The sequence below is a fragment of the Balaenoptera musculus genome, chromosome 13 (assembly GCF_009873245.2).
Source record: "Balaenoptera musculus isolate JJ_BM4_2016_0621 chromosome 13, mBalMus1.pri.v3, whole genome shotgun sequence".
Taxonomy (NCBI): domain Eukaryota; kingdom Metazoa; phylum Chordata; class Mammalia; order Artiodactyla; family Balaenopteridae; genus Balaenoptera; species Balaenoptera musculus.
In genome coordinates, this window is record NC_045797.1 from 75,445,360 (window position 1) to 75,459,678 (window position 14,319).

Genomic DNA, 14,319 nt, shown 5'->3' on the forward strand with positions numbered 1-14,319 from the left:
AGAGGGGAAAGACTCCCTAATGCTAAAGCATGGAACTTGGTGCTGTAGGCAGTGAGAGTAGTAACTGTAGGTCCTAGAGGAGGGAAGTAGTCATACATTTAATTACTCCTCCTCTTGCCACCCCCTCTGCCCATTCCCTCCTGCCTTGCTGAGCTCTGGCCCTGGGGACCTCCAGCTCCACCAGGTTCCTGGGGGGCATTTCCCTCCCACCGTCTCTCCCATCACCCTCCCCGCCCAGCTGCCTGCTGTAGCTATCCTTGGATGTCCTTAACTTTGTATTGCCAGAAAAAAAAAAAAAAAAAAAAACCAGGATTCCCCATTAGATTTGAATTTCAGAGAAATAACTATTACCCGAAAACTGTGGTTTGCCTCTTGGTGGGTGTTGAGCCAAAAAACACAACTGAGCCAAAGATCAGGAGAAGGAAGGATTTATTATTACTTGCAGCAAGCAAGGAGAACACGGAGATCTTTCCCAAAGCAGTGTTTCCCCGAACAGCAAAACTGGGGCAGTTTTAAACTAAGAGTATACATGTATATTCATGAAGGAGCTTGGGCAGCGTGGGCAGAGTTCAAGCTTTAGTTGATTACCATTGAAATAGAACTGGGAGTCTTTACAACTGATTTGTTATCTTTGCTGTGGTTACTTCTCTCACCTGATAAGTTTGTCCTTTTGTTCTCTTAAGATCATTATCACTGAGACCTGTTCCAGGACAAGCATTGTGGCCAGGCTTAGCTCACAAAGTGGCTTAGGCTAAAATGGCTTCTCTTATGTCAAGAAAGTGACGCTTAGTTCTCTTTTTGGGGGGACCCCCTACCCTATCTGCTTATATAGCAAATAATTTTTTAGTGTATGTCCCCAATATCAGAGCTACAAGTATTCATCCTAAAAGAAAAAATCATTTGTTGTTTAGATGAAATTCAAATTCAACCGGGCATCCTGTATTTTTTATGTGCTAAATCTGGCATTGGAATCCCCCGATCCCGCCCACAGGCTGTACTGGACCCTTCATTAGACCTTTGTTGGGGTCTTCCGTTTCCGGCCATTTCTGACTCACGCCCAGCCGTACGCTTTCCACTGAGGCTCTGGGTGCTGCTGCAACAGCAGCAGGTCCTGCCCTCACGGACGGCGGGGTTCTGCCAGCCCCAGCCCCGAGCCCAGGTCAGCGAGCACACGCTCCCTCCTCCTGCGCTCCTCCCACAATGCAGTTTGTGCGAAGGCCCTGAGGGACCCTCATGTCAATCAAGAGGCCAAGAGGCGGGGCTCCCTTCGTGGGGCCGAGCCCGATCTGCCTGTGCCTGAGGAGGACAGCTGAACAGACTGGAACTGCCCTGCAGTCCTGGATGTCTGGGAGGAGACCCTCAGGATGCCCGAAGCATCATGGCCGAAGGTGGCACAGGGCAGCGGAGCAGCCCTGAACCCATAGATGCGAATCTCGGGCTGGGTGGCCCTGACCGCCGCTCTCAGTGTGTTTCCCCATCGCTAACTTGGAGATATACTCACCCCTAGGGTCGTCGGGAAGAATAGGTATGTAAAAATCTTGGCATGTGGAGGGCATTTCAGAACTAGAAATTATTTGTAAATATCGTTCATCCTATAGGTCTGTCTCCCCTGTGAGACTGTGAACACTCAAGGCCGGGAACCGTGTCTTCTCAGCGTCTGCCCAGGGCCCAGCCGAGGGCAGGGCTTGGAAATGTCAAAGGAGTAGGAGTTGGGCCGCGTTCACCCTCTGACAAAGGTCGCAGAACGAGCAAGAGAATGCTCTTTCTCTGAGTTAAGCTCCTGGGAGGGAGAGCTCATTATCAGGGCCAGATCCAGACTTTTCGAGGCCCTGAACCCTAAGCGTGAAGAACAGAGTTAGCGCGATCATTTGCATGATTTTTTTCCAGCTGTCAGTACCCCCTCCCCCAGCTTTTCTGTGCATGTGATCCAGCTTTGCGGCTGCATTAAGTGTAAGCTTTAGCTACGTATTACATGATCCGGTAGTGGGAGCCGGGACTGGGGCAGGGCATTTCTGGGGCAGGAGACCTCCTGCCAGACAGCAGTCAGGCCCTCGCGTAGCCCTCTGGCACCTCCCGCTCCTCGCGAGAGCCAGGGCTGCCCCTCCAGGGCCGCAGCTTGGCAGGGCCAGCCTGATGGCGGCTGGTTTCCCCTGGCTCACAGCCTGCTCACCAGTTCTCGGATGCCCTGGGCCAGGAGCCCAGGAGGTAGATTATATAAGGTGAAAGAGGTCCATTTACAGAGCCCAGAGGTACAGCACAGACACCCCTACTTTTAGGTGACAATGGGGCCTCTGAGGACCCTAGTTCTACCGCTGGGCCAGCTGACTCCTGGTTTGACGTCAGGCTGGGTGTGGGCTCTATCACGGGCCACCCAGCACAGGCTTCATCTGGTCTTTGCAAAATAAACACAGTCGGCAACACCTGGCCACACAAGGCCAGACCCCTCCTGGCCTCAGACCTCCGGGGCTCCCCAGGCCCACATCTCACTAAATTCCATGCTTGGAGCCACGTCAGGCCAGGACAGAGGCAAACCAGTGGAGACCAGGGAGGATCGGAACCACCTTGAAGATTGGAGGGCCCATCCCTCTGCTATGGGGCCACAAGCCAGAGACCCACCCCCATCCGTATCCCAGATGCCCTTCTGCAGGGAGGCAGGAGGAGGGGATGGAAAGCCGAGAATAAGCTGCCCAAGTGCCATCATCTGGAGGAGCAATTTAAACTTATGCATCAGATGAAATCTCTGGAATGGACTAAAGACGTTTTGCTTTTCTTTCTGTTCCTTGGGTGGTAGCTTATTGGGAAGATTGAATCTACCCCCTACGAAATTTAAAAATCTGTTTTCTTTGCAAGTCTGTGTTGTGGTGTGGATCAATTTGGGACCCTGTGGCAAATGGAGAAAGTGTTTTGATAAAGTCAAGAATTACAGACTCATATAGGCACCGAGGGAACCAAGGGTGTTTTGAGGACACTTCCGAGGCTGGTGTCCAGGGCAGCATACTTTTACATCTGTTGTAAAGTGGACTTGAGCCATGACATAGAGATCTTTTGAGTTCTCTTTGTTTGGTCGTTTTAGCAAAAAGCTGTCTCTCTGTGGCCACATGTCAGGGGCCAGAGGACCTGAGCTCAGGGTGTGACTTCAGGTGGCCACAGCTCTGAGGGCAGCTGTGTGTGGTTATAGACCTGCTGGAGGGCTGGAGGGGGTTCTGCTGACCACGGTTGAAATAACCGCCCACACCCAACCCTCTCCCTGAAATGCATCATCCTGGACCCATTCGGGTGTCTGGTGGGATCTTCGAGTGACATGTTTCATCCTTTTTCGAAGGATGGCAAGGACCCTCGCACAGCCCTTGGAGATCATGCAGTCTGTCTCTCCCCTGCCAGTTTAGGAGCTCTCTCACTCAACAGTGGCTGCTTCTCCTACCCTCCCCATTCTCTTGCATCGGTGGTGCTGGTTATATTTGATGACCTGAAAGAATAGACTGTCAGCAAAAATGGGTTTATTCGGGTCAGCAGAGAATTGCAACTCGGGATCTGCAACCAGACCAGCCATGTGCAAGTCCCTGCACAGCAAGGGAAGGAGAACGCTTTTGTAGAGGGGAAAGGAAGGTGGGAGGGCTCTAGTAAGCAAAGAATCCATGGCTTTTCATTGGCTGAGTCCTTGCCAGGAAAGAGGAGGAATCTTTCTTCTTCCTGTTGAGCTCTGCTACAGTCACAGGATGTGAGAGCTCCCCCTTCTGGTCTCCCGACTCTATTGGTTGAGATTTCTGTTTATTAATTTTTTACATATTCCACTTGCCACCCCTTCTTTGCCCTGATCTTCCCTGGGAGGCTGACAGATAGGACTGCATCACCCATGTGCCCCTGCTCCCTCACTTCTGCTCATGTTTGGGAGGCACTAACATAAGATAGCAGGGCAGGAGGAGAGAAAGAACTAGGTATTCATTCCCACCTTACACACACACACACACACACACACCCTCTTTGCAGGTGACACAGTTCCTTCCCCTGGTCCCTTCAGCCTAGAACCATTCACACTTCCTCTGATGCTGGTTCTAGGGGCTTTTTTTTTTTTTTTTTTTTGGAGTATAGTCGATTTACAATGTTGTGTTAGTTTCAGGTGAACAACAAAGTGATTCAGTTATACATATACATATATCTGTTCTTTTTCAGGTTCTTTTCCCATTTAGGTTATTACAGAATATTGAGTAGAGCTCCCTGTGCTCTACAGTAGGTCCTTGTTGATTATCTATTTTGTGTATAGTAGTGTGTATGGCTCTAAGGGCTTTGACATCCCTTTGGCTCTCTTAACTCCACCCACACCTCTGACCGGTCCTCTAATTCTTTGCAGTTAAACCTTTGCAAGTTCCTGCCAGGAAGGCAGCCTCAGAGAGGCCCTCACTGCTCTTCTAACACACTGGACACCCCAGGGTCTCTACAATCGTTTAGGAAAAGCCCCAGGCTAAAGACTGGGTCTCAGCTGTTGGGCAATGTTGATGTTATCTACTGCATTTCTCAGATTGCCCTCCCCGCGGACCTCTGGAGTCCCTGGGTAACCCTCAGCAACTGACTTCAGCTCTGGCCTCTCAGTCTCTTTATCTGCAAGAAGAACTGAATACAAGAATGGATGCAGAGGGCTTCCCTGGTGCCGCAGTGGTTGAGAATCTGCCTGCCAATGGAGGGGACACGGGTTCGAGCCCTGGTCTGGGAGGATCCCACATGCTGCGGAGCAACTAAACCCGTGTGCCACAACTACTGAGCCTGCGCATCTGGAGCCTGTGCTCCGCAACAAGAGAGGCCGCGATAGTGAGAGGCCCGCGCACCGCGATGAAGAGTGGCCCCCGCGTGCTGCAACTAGAGGAAGCCCTCGCACAGAAACGAAGACCCAACACAGCCATAAATAAATAAATAAATAAATAAATAAATAAATAAATAATTAAAAAAGAATGGATGCGGAGAACCTGGCCCCATAAGGAAACGTGATAAGGGCGGGTGTCCAGCTACGTGAGTCCTAGTGTTGCAAATCCTGCACACAGATAGAAGGGAGTGGTGGCCCCCCAGGAAGGTGTCTGGCAAAACAGTAGATGGACTATTTCGTTGGGCTTTGGATTTGCTGAGCGGAGTACACACAGCCCCAGGTTCAGAGAAGGAGGAATTGTACAGAGCGCTCGCTGGAGCAGATTGGTTGGTGAGGAAAAAGGAGGAGATTTGGGAGGTAGAGAGAGAGAAGGAAGGAGGAGCTTCTCTGGGGAGAAGAACTTGGGGGAAGAATAGATTTATAGCAGGTGTTTCGGAGTGCACGCAGAATAACATCTCCTCTTTGCCAGGAGATCCTCAATAAGACTTACCCTGGGCACCAGTGTCTTGGCAGTGGATATGCTATTTAAGGGGCTACAGTGATGAGCTGAGACTGGCCACAAGGGAAATGTGATGAAGATCACGACTGTCCCCAAAGCCCTAGTCACGTTGGACTACATGGGGCTGGGATGATTGGGAAAGGAGTATAGCAGGCATGTAACAGAGAAGCATAACAGCCCTCCCGCCATGGATTCAAAGCCTGGACCATTCGACACCCCTTCTCCCTGGATCATGGCTACAGAGTAGGGGTCGGACCTTGAGTTTTCTTGCAGACACCTAGACTCTTATACACGGGAGATTCTGCCCAGTCAGTTAAGAGTGAGCTTCTAGGTATAGGATTGAGACTTAACACGTGCAATTCCTCCGTATCTGAGTGTAGGTGGCAAAAATTGCTACAGAAAGAAAAGAAGCCAGTTTCACACACACACACAAAAAGCTCATCCAAGATGAGTTAAGCTTTTGTAGCTCTAGGAGGAGGGAGGATGAAGAAATTCCCATTCTGGGAACTCCCTGGCTGTCCAGTGGTTAGGACTCTGAGCTCTCAATGCTGAGGACCTGGGTTCGATCCCTGGTTGGGGAACTAAGGTCCTGCAAGCCACGGCACGGCCAGAAAAAAAAAAAAAAAGGAAAGAAAGAAAGAAATTCACATTCTCAGAAGGCCCTTAAAAGCATGAGTTCATAACGGTTTAATAAGCTAGGTTATTGCTGATCTGAGTGATAAGAAAATGGTTAATATAGATTTAATTTCCATAGGACCTTGGGAAAGTGTCTTGACAATTGAATATAAATACCCAATATTTGGGAATTCCCTGGCAGTCCAGTGGTTAGGACTCAGCGCTTTCACTGCCATGGCCTGGGTTCAATCCCTGGTTGGGGAACTAAAGATCCCATCAGCTGCGCGGTGTGGCCGAAAAAAAAGAAATCCAATATTTGTGTTCCTGGGAATGGTCTTGCCTCAAATCAAATAATGAAGTCACAATGTAGGGCCAACGCAGAAGGGGTTGTTCTACACCATAGCTCCCTGTGTGCCCACTTATCTCCATCTCTCAGACGGTTTCAACACTCTATGATTTCTGTTCACATGATTCATTTCTTCCCTTTGGCTGCTGACTGCTCAAGGAAGTGAGAGGAACAGTAGTGCTAGAGGCAAGTGAGAGCTAACATTCATTGACTGTCTTTCAGGCGGCAGGCACGGTGCTAGGTAAATTGTCCACGTTCCATGTGTATTGCTCGAGGAAGATGGTGTATTGTCCACGGTTGGGTGCAAGGGTCCACATATCAAGAACTGTGAAGGGTCTCATATTTATCTTACTTGCAGTCCAGTAACTTAGCCTGCTACAGTGTCACGGATGCTGACAGGAGACACGAGACTCCTGGATCAGAGACAAAGACATTATCAGTCAGGGCAGAGCAGGCAGCCTGAGTTTCACGCTTATGCCGATTCTTCTTAGCCCTCGAGGGCGATATGAGGCAATCCTGTGGATGCTGGATGTGCAGTGGGTTTGTTTCACAGCTGAGGAACCACAAGTTTAGGAAGCTCCAATGTTTTATTATGGGCTGCAAGCAAACCAGCTCAAATCTTGTCCTGGAGGGAGACATTAACCTTTATTATACTAGACAGTGGACTGCTCTGGAGGGAGACACTGTCTCTGTACTCCAAGGCTGTCCACTACACAGCCATCCTTGAACAGATGTGCAGAACAAAATCTGCACTCACAGGACTTGGAGAAGCATGAGAGACCAATGGAGAATCGTTTCCCAAATACTAGTGAGTATATTAAATCACACTTGTTAATTACTTTTTCAAATCTCTAACATTTTTTGTGCTTGACATATCAACACTTCATGGCGGTGTGTCAAAATCGCTCATCATTATGGCGAGTTTGTTCATTTCTCCCTGTAATTCTATCATTTTTTAAAATATATATTTTAAGGCTATTTAAATAGGTGGTATGTGGGTTTAGAACTGCTGTATCTTTCTGGTAAATTGAACATTTTGCCACTATGTTGTGATCTTCTTTTTCCCTGCTAATGTTTTTGGTTTGAAAATCTTTTTTGGCCGCTGTCAACTTTCTTTTGGTTACTATTTGCCTGACCTATTTTCCCATTCTTTGATTTTCAACTTTTTTGTACCCTTATTCCCAGGTGTGTCCCATGTAAAAAGCATATAGCTGATTTTTTAAATCCAAGTTGATAATCACAATCTTTTAAATGGAAAATTAAGAACAAATAAATTTATTGTGCTTTTTGATGCATTTGCATTTGTTTTTAACCATCTTACTTTGTGCCCCATTGTTCTGTTTTTTTCCCCCTTCCTGTATTACCTTTGATGGCTTCTTTATATACGTCAGAGAGATTAGAAAGAAAATCCCCAAGGAGGATTGAAGAAAGGGAAATAGCCTACAATGTTCGCCAGAGAAAACAATGCTTATTCTAACAAACCCCAACACTAAGCAGGCTGAGTGACTGGTTTTCATTTGATCCACCAAAATACATGTTAGTCTCAAAAAACTGAATCTGCTTATTCACTGTTCTTGTTTAGTAAAATAAGAAAAAGAAAAGAGAAGAGAAAAAATTAAACTTGCAAAAAATTGCAGTCAGCCAGGCGACAACTATTCATTAAGCACCAGCTTTGTGTAAAGCTCTGAGCCAGAGTTTGGGAGCTTCCAAGCTAAGGGGGAGACAGACAACAGACAAAGACACAGACCCGCTATTTCCACATGTGATCAGCAGCACATTAAAGAGAGTGCTTTAGCGAGAGGGACTGGGACCAGGGTGGGGCGGGAAACTACTTTAAAGGGGATGGCAAGAGAGAGTTTCTCTGGGCTGAGATGTGCAGGAGGGGAGGCGACAGCCTTGGAAAGGGTCAGGAGGAAGAGGTGAAGGTGGTCCAGGCAGTAGGAACAGTAGGTCACAGATTGAGATAAAAATAAACTCGGCCTGGGACTTCCCTGGTGGTCCAGAGGTTAAGACTCTGCACTTCCACTGCAGGGGGCATGGGTTCGATCCCTGGTCAGGGAGCTAAGATTCCAGGAAACTATGATCCTGTATGCGCATGGCACAGCCAAAAAAAAAAAGAAGGAACAAAAAAATTAACTTGTGCTGTTGAAGACAGAACAGAGGTAGGGTGGCTGATGGAAAGGAGTGAGGCCAGGAGTAGTCTAGGTGCACTTGGAGAGAACTTGAGAAGGAGGTGGGATCCAGCTCACAAAGGGCTTGGAGGCCATGATAAGGACCCTGGATTTGAATAAGAGACGTAACATGATCTTATCTTTAAAAAATTTACCATTTTGTAGAAGGAACTTTGAACAAGGTAAACAACTCATCCTAGACTACCTTTTAGGATTAAAAGTCCCACGTCCTAGGAAATCCGTCAGGACAGAGAAAACTGGGAAGACTGGTCATGGTAAGTATATAGTAGGTGTGAATCTTGGTTCACATTCAGATCTTGCCTTATTCTGCCTAAAGGCCTTCCTTCCGGACAGGTCATTATTGAGACTTCTTCCCCTTTCAGGACCATAAGGGAATCCTTATTAGGTGCTCAGAAAACTGGGCGAGGGCATCTAGTTGTCATGGTTACAGCAGGTATCCTGACTGTTCAAGACAAGGGTAGTCCCTTCAATGCCTCTGCCCCACAAGTCCCCCTTGGCACCCCAGGCTGCCAAGTTATCTGACCTGGTGACCTCCTTCCCTGGAGCCTTGGCTGGGCTCCTCACTGCTCTCAGGTGCCATGGAACTGTCTCCCTTCCCAGTCTGAGAAAATCTCATCTCTGGCTCTGCTGCTGGATCCAGACACACTCTCTATCCTTCAGAACCTCTAGCAAAGAAGCATCTGTGATTCAGGCTCCCACAAGTACAGACTTTGTTAGGCTGCTTTACAGCTTTCCTATAATTCCAGGACTTGAAAAATGAAATGCAGGGCAGGGGAGTGAAGCAAAGAAGGGAAAAATAGAGGACTTTTCAGTAAATTTTTTCTGCCATGAGTGAAAGCAGAGAGACAAGTTAGGAAGCTATTGCATATTCTAGGAGACAGAAGATGGTAGCTTGGATTAGAGTGATGGCAGTGGGGATGGAGAGAAAGGGACACTCGTAAAACATATTTTGGTGATAGGACCAATGGTACATACTACTGGAGGTAGGAGATGAGAGAACAGAAGGACCCAAGGATCACAGCTTAAGTAATCCTTTTGGTTTGAGCATTTGGTATAAATAACTTCTGATTTGGCGACTCGGGGCATGTGACCACACACCAGACAAGAATGTATAGCAGGCCCTGTATTTCTGCCTCAAGTGGGAAAGCTCTGGCAGGGGGTGTGGAACTGGGCTGTCCATCCGAGAGACAGCTCTGTCACATGAGGGCGGCGGTTACAGCAATGTGAATGAGCTGCCACCGGCAGTTTCATATCTTGGAAGCTCTAAGAGGCCTTGGTTGTATTTGTCTTGTGGGATGTGGTGCCGGACACATGATGCAAGATAGTGAAGATACAAGCTGTACTTTTCTCAAAAATGCACCAAATGCACTCAAACCTCTTAAAAGAGTTCAGGAAATAAACAAAATTTTAATTACATGTTACAAAGAAAAAAGAAACATTTTTAAAGACAGCTAGACCAGTGGGAAAACTCCATTTTCAACTTTTTCCTTCTGATTTTAGTCGGACTTAGCAGTTGGTTCTTTACTGAGTCCTGAGCCATGAAATGCTGGTCTTCTGGAAAGAAGGGCAAGGAAAAGAAGCAAAAAAAAAATCTATTAAAGAATTCCCGGGACTTCCCTGGTGGTGCAGTGGTTAAGAATCCGCCCATGCGCGGGCCATGGGTTCAAGCCCTGGCCTGGGAAGATCCCACATGCCGCGGAGCAACTAAACCCGTGCGCCACAACTACTGAGCCTGCGCTCTAGAGCCCGCGAGCCACAACTACTGAAGCCCACGCACCTAGAATCCGTGCTCCTCAACAAGAGAAGCCAATGCAATGAGAAGCCTGTGCACGGCAGCGAAGACCCAACGCAGTCAAAAAAAAAAAAAAAGGAACTCCCTTCCCCCTCCTCCCCAAAGAAACTCCAACAAAACAGCAGAAAAACTAAAGGTCTGCTTTAAAATGTGTGTGGGGGGTGGGTGTTGGTTGAGTGAGTGGCAGTGGGACTGGGGTTCTGTTTACTGCTTTGAAAACATCTGACAAAGGAGGGCGTGGGGTGGTCAAGATGAGATGGGGAAGTAGGGAATCAAGTCAGTCCAGGGTTTGGGGGAAATTAGGGGACATGGGAGAAGGAAATAGGGAGGGAGGAGCATGGGAAAGCGGGAAGAGGGCTGGAGGAATTTGGAATCGCACAGCACATTGACAGCACGCCATTAACCACTACCATATGCTGACCATCAAGTTGCAACACATGCTGGCTTTTTTTTCTTTTTTTTTTTTTGAGCAAAGCCCTATTATTGTGGAGTCCAAACCTTAAAGAGCTTACAAAGCAGAGGGTTCACCCGTCCACGCTGTGCAGGGATTTCCTCTGCAGGCACCCTGTCAGGAGGGAGGGTCTCTACATAGATTTACAAACCCAAAATGTCGGGGAGAGTCTAGTTTAGAAAGAGATTTCCTCTGGGTGGGTTTAAAGGCCTGTGGGACCTATGTCATCTTTCCCATCCTTGGACCAAGAAGGGAACAGGCCAGACTTCACTGCAAAGCGAAAAGTAATGCTTGGTGGAGCCATGGTGCTCCTTGGCCAACTCAACCTCATCCCGGCTCTTGCAGCGTCCTGTCCCCCCCTGCTCCAAGCTCCAGGCCCGCCTTCCCCAGCCCCTGGCCTGGGCTGTCCACCCCAGAGCAAACGGGTGAGCTGTACTCTTGAATCCTGTCCACGCCGCTCCGGAGCATACTCTGGTCTCCACCCCCGCCCATCCCCCCTTGTCATCACTTTTGCTCTAAAGTGGCTGCCGCTGTGCCTGCAGCCCCCCGGGAGGAAAGGCTGAGATACAGCTCTGATCTACGGAGCTGGGCTTTAAAGCAAAGGCTTCTGTACACGCCATAAAATTTCAAAACTACAAAAGATGTAGATGAAATTTAAAAAGTTAGTCTATTTCTTTCCTATTCCCTAGACACTCAGTTCCTCTCTTTGGAGGCAACTGCCTTCTCCCCCATAATAATGTCTTGTATGTCCTTTAAAATATGTACTATGCATCTACAATCATAACCACACACATTATTTAAAAACTTTTTAATAATAGTAGCATATTTTACATACTGTCTGCAGCTGTTTTCTTTTTTCACTTAGTAATTTATCTTGGAGATATACTCATTTTAGTACCTATAGAGCTACCTTTCCTTTTTAATGGCTACATAGTATTCCATTCATACCTGTGATGGTTAATTTTATGTGTCAGCTTGGGTGGGCCATTGGGGCGACCTGATATTTGGTCAAACATTATTCTGGATGTTTCTCTGAGCGTGGTTTTGGATGGGATTTACATTTAAAATGGTATACTTTGAGTAAGCAGATTGCCTTCCATAATGTGGGTGGGCCTCATCCAGTTGGTTGAAGGCCTGAAAAGAACAAAAAGCTGACCTCTCCTGAGCAAGAGAGAATCTACAAGCAGACTGCTTTTGAACTTGAACTGCAACATTGACTCCTTCCTGTGTTTCCAGCCTGACTGCCTTTGGACTTGAACTGCAACTTTCCTGAGTTTCCAGCTTGCCAGCCTCCTTCATCAGATTTTGGACTCACCAAACCTCCACAATCATGTGAGCCAATTCCTTAAAACAAATCTCTTTCTATATATACCCACATCCTATGGTTCTAATTCTCTGGAGAACCTAATACTATAATACTATAATCTATTTAACCAGGCCTCTATTAATGGACACTTAGCTTTTTCACTGTTCTGCTATTACAAAGAATGCTGCAATAAATATCCTTGTATGAATGTCATTATGCACATGCCACACCCATGTTTTAGCCACCAGTGGTATTTTGCTTCAGTATAAAGGAATGTAGAAAATCCTCCCAAGCAATAGCCAGGCTAGCTGGAGTAATGTCTCGCTACAAATCTTATTTTGAATGTCATTAGTCATTAGGGTAGTGCAAATTGCAAGCATAATTAAATACTCCTTTGCACCCATTAGAATGGACTAGAATGGCTAAAATGATAAAGACTGACCAGAGTAAGAGTTGGTGAGAATGTGAAGCACTGGACCTCTTATACCTTGTTGGTAGGAGTAGAAAAAATTACAACTACTTGGTAAAACAGTTTGGCAGTTTCTTAAAAAGATAAAAATACACTGATGATATGACCCAGCCATTCCATTCGTAGGAACTTTCCCAAGAGGAATGCAAGCATATATCCCACAAGGACTTATACACAAATGTTCACGGGAGCTTTATTTATAATAGCCACACACTGGAAACAATCAAATGTTCATCAATGGGTAAATAAACATATTGTGGGATAGTCATACAATGGAATATTACTCAGCAATAAAAAAGAATGACCTACTGATTCATACAATGACAGGGATGAGTGCCAAAAGAATTACGCAGAGTGAAAGAAAACAGACAAAACATGTGTAAGTACTATGACTCCATGTATATAAATTTCTAGAAAATGCAAATTAATCTATAGTGACAGAAAGAAAATTGGTGGTTGCCTGGGGAACTAGTGGGAGAGCAAGGAAACTTTTGGGGATGATGAATCGGTTTGCTACCTTGATTGTGATGACCATTTCACAGATGTATATGTAGGTCAAAACTCATCAAATTGTACACTTTGAATATGTACAGTTATTGTATTTCAATATTTTAACAAGGCTATGAAAACCTTGAGTGTCAAAAAGTAAATATGAATGCTTTCTTCCTTTCTGCATTCCTTCTAGAACAATCTTCATCTCATCCATGTAAATGAATGCCTCAGGAAAATTAGAAAATATACATACTCAGAAAGGCAAAAGGGAAAAGCACATTAATATTTTTCCAAAATATCACCCCCAGTGAGTTACACGTTCAAATTGTGAGTATGCCCCCTACGCCACACCCTGCTCATCTCCCATCACACCCAAAAGGCCAGGTAAGCTGCACCACACTGAACCTTCGGCTCCCCAGATACACCAGCTGAGGTCACTGTGACTTGTCGAGCGGGCAAAGCTGAGACCGGCTGCGAAGTGTTCAGAGCAGGAGCTCACTGCCAGCCTTGAAGGCAGAAAGGAGGCCCGAGGGGCCAATGCCCCTCCTTGCTCTGAGTGAGCTCTCCTTGCCTGGCTGCAAGCTGTAGGAGGAGGAAGATGAGTCAGTGCCCCATCGCAGCCTGCAAGAGACCAGCTGAGCTGCTGGGGCACGCCTCATGCTTGGCAGCCTGTGCTGATGCCCTCCTGCCTGGCCCAGACAAGCCCTCAACAGCTGCCCCAGATATAGGGCGGGCTGCCGGCTGAGCAGTCGGAAGCTCCGGTTAGGAAGCAGCCAGTCCGTCCTGCGTGTCCGCACTGGCCAGAAGCAAGAAGAAAATGCATGCACCGAGCGAAGGAGGAAGAGCGGCATGCTCCAGGTTAGGGCTGAAAAGTTTCGACACTAGCTGTCCCGCCCTGCTTCACGGCTGCACACCAGAGAGGGGCAGGAGCCTTTTCAAAGTCTTCTGCTCACTGTAGCTCAGCAAGCCCTGAACCCCGTAGCCTGGGGTTGTCTGAGAGCAGAAGAAGATTCTGGGAAACTTGGCTTGTCTTCTATGTAATTTTCACTGACATCCATTGTTGTCGTAGGGACCCCGTCACTCCCCATCCCAGCCCACTCCTAGCCCCTCAGCCCCTGACAGAAGGACCTACTAGGTGCATTGTGTTTCTCTTGGACTTCAGAGGACAATATTCTCCATTTTATAAACTGTACAAAAAAAGGTCGACCTGTCCTGCTCACCCAACAGGGACAAACATTAATGGAATCTGCATCGTTTATTACTTTTTAAAATTATAGTTCAGATATTTGGTAAGTTTGTATT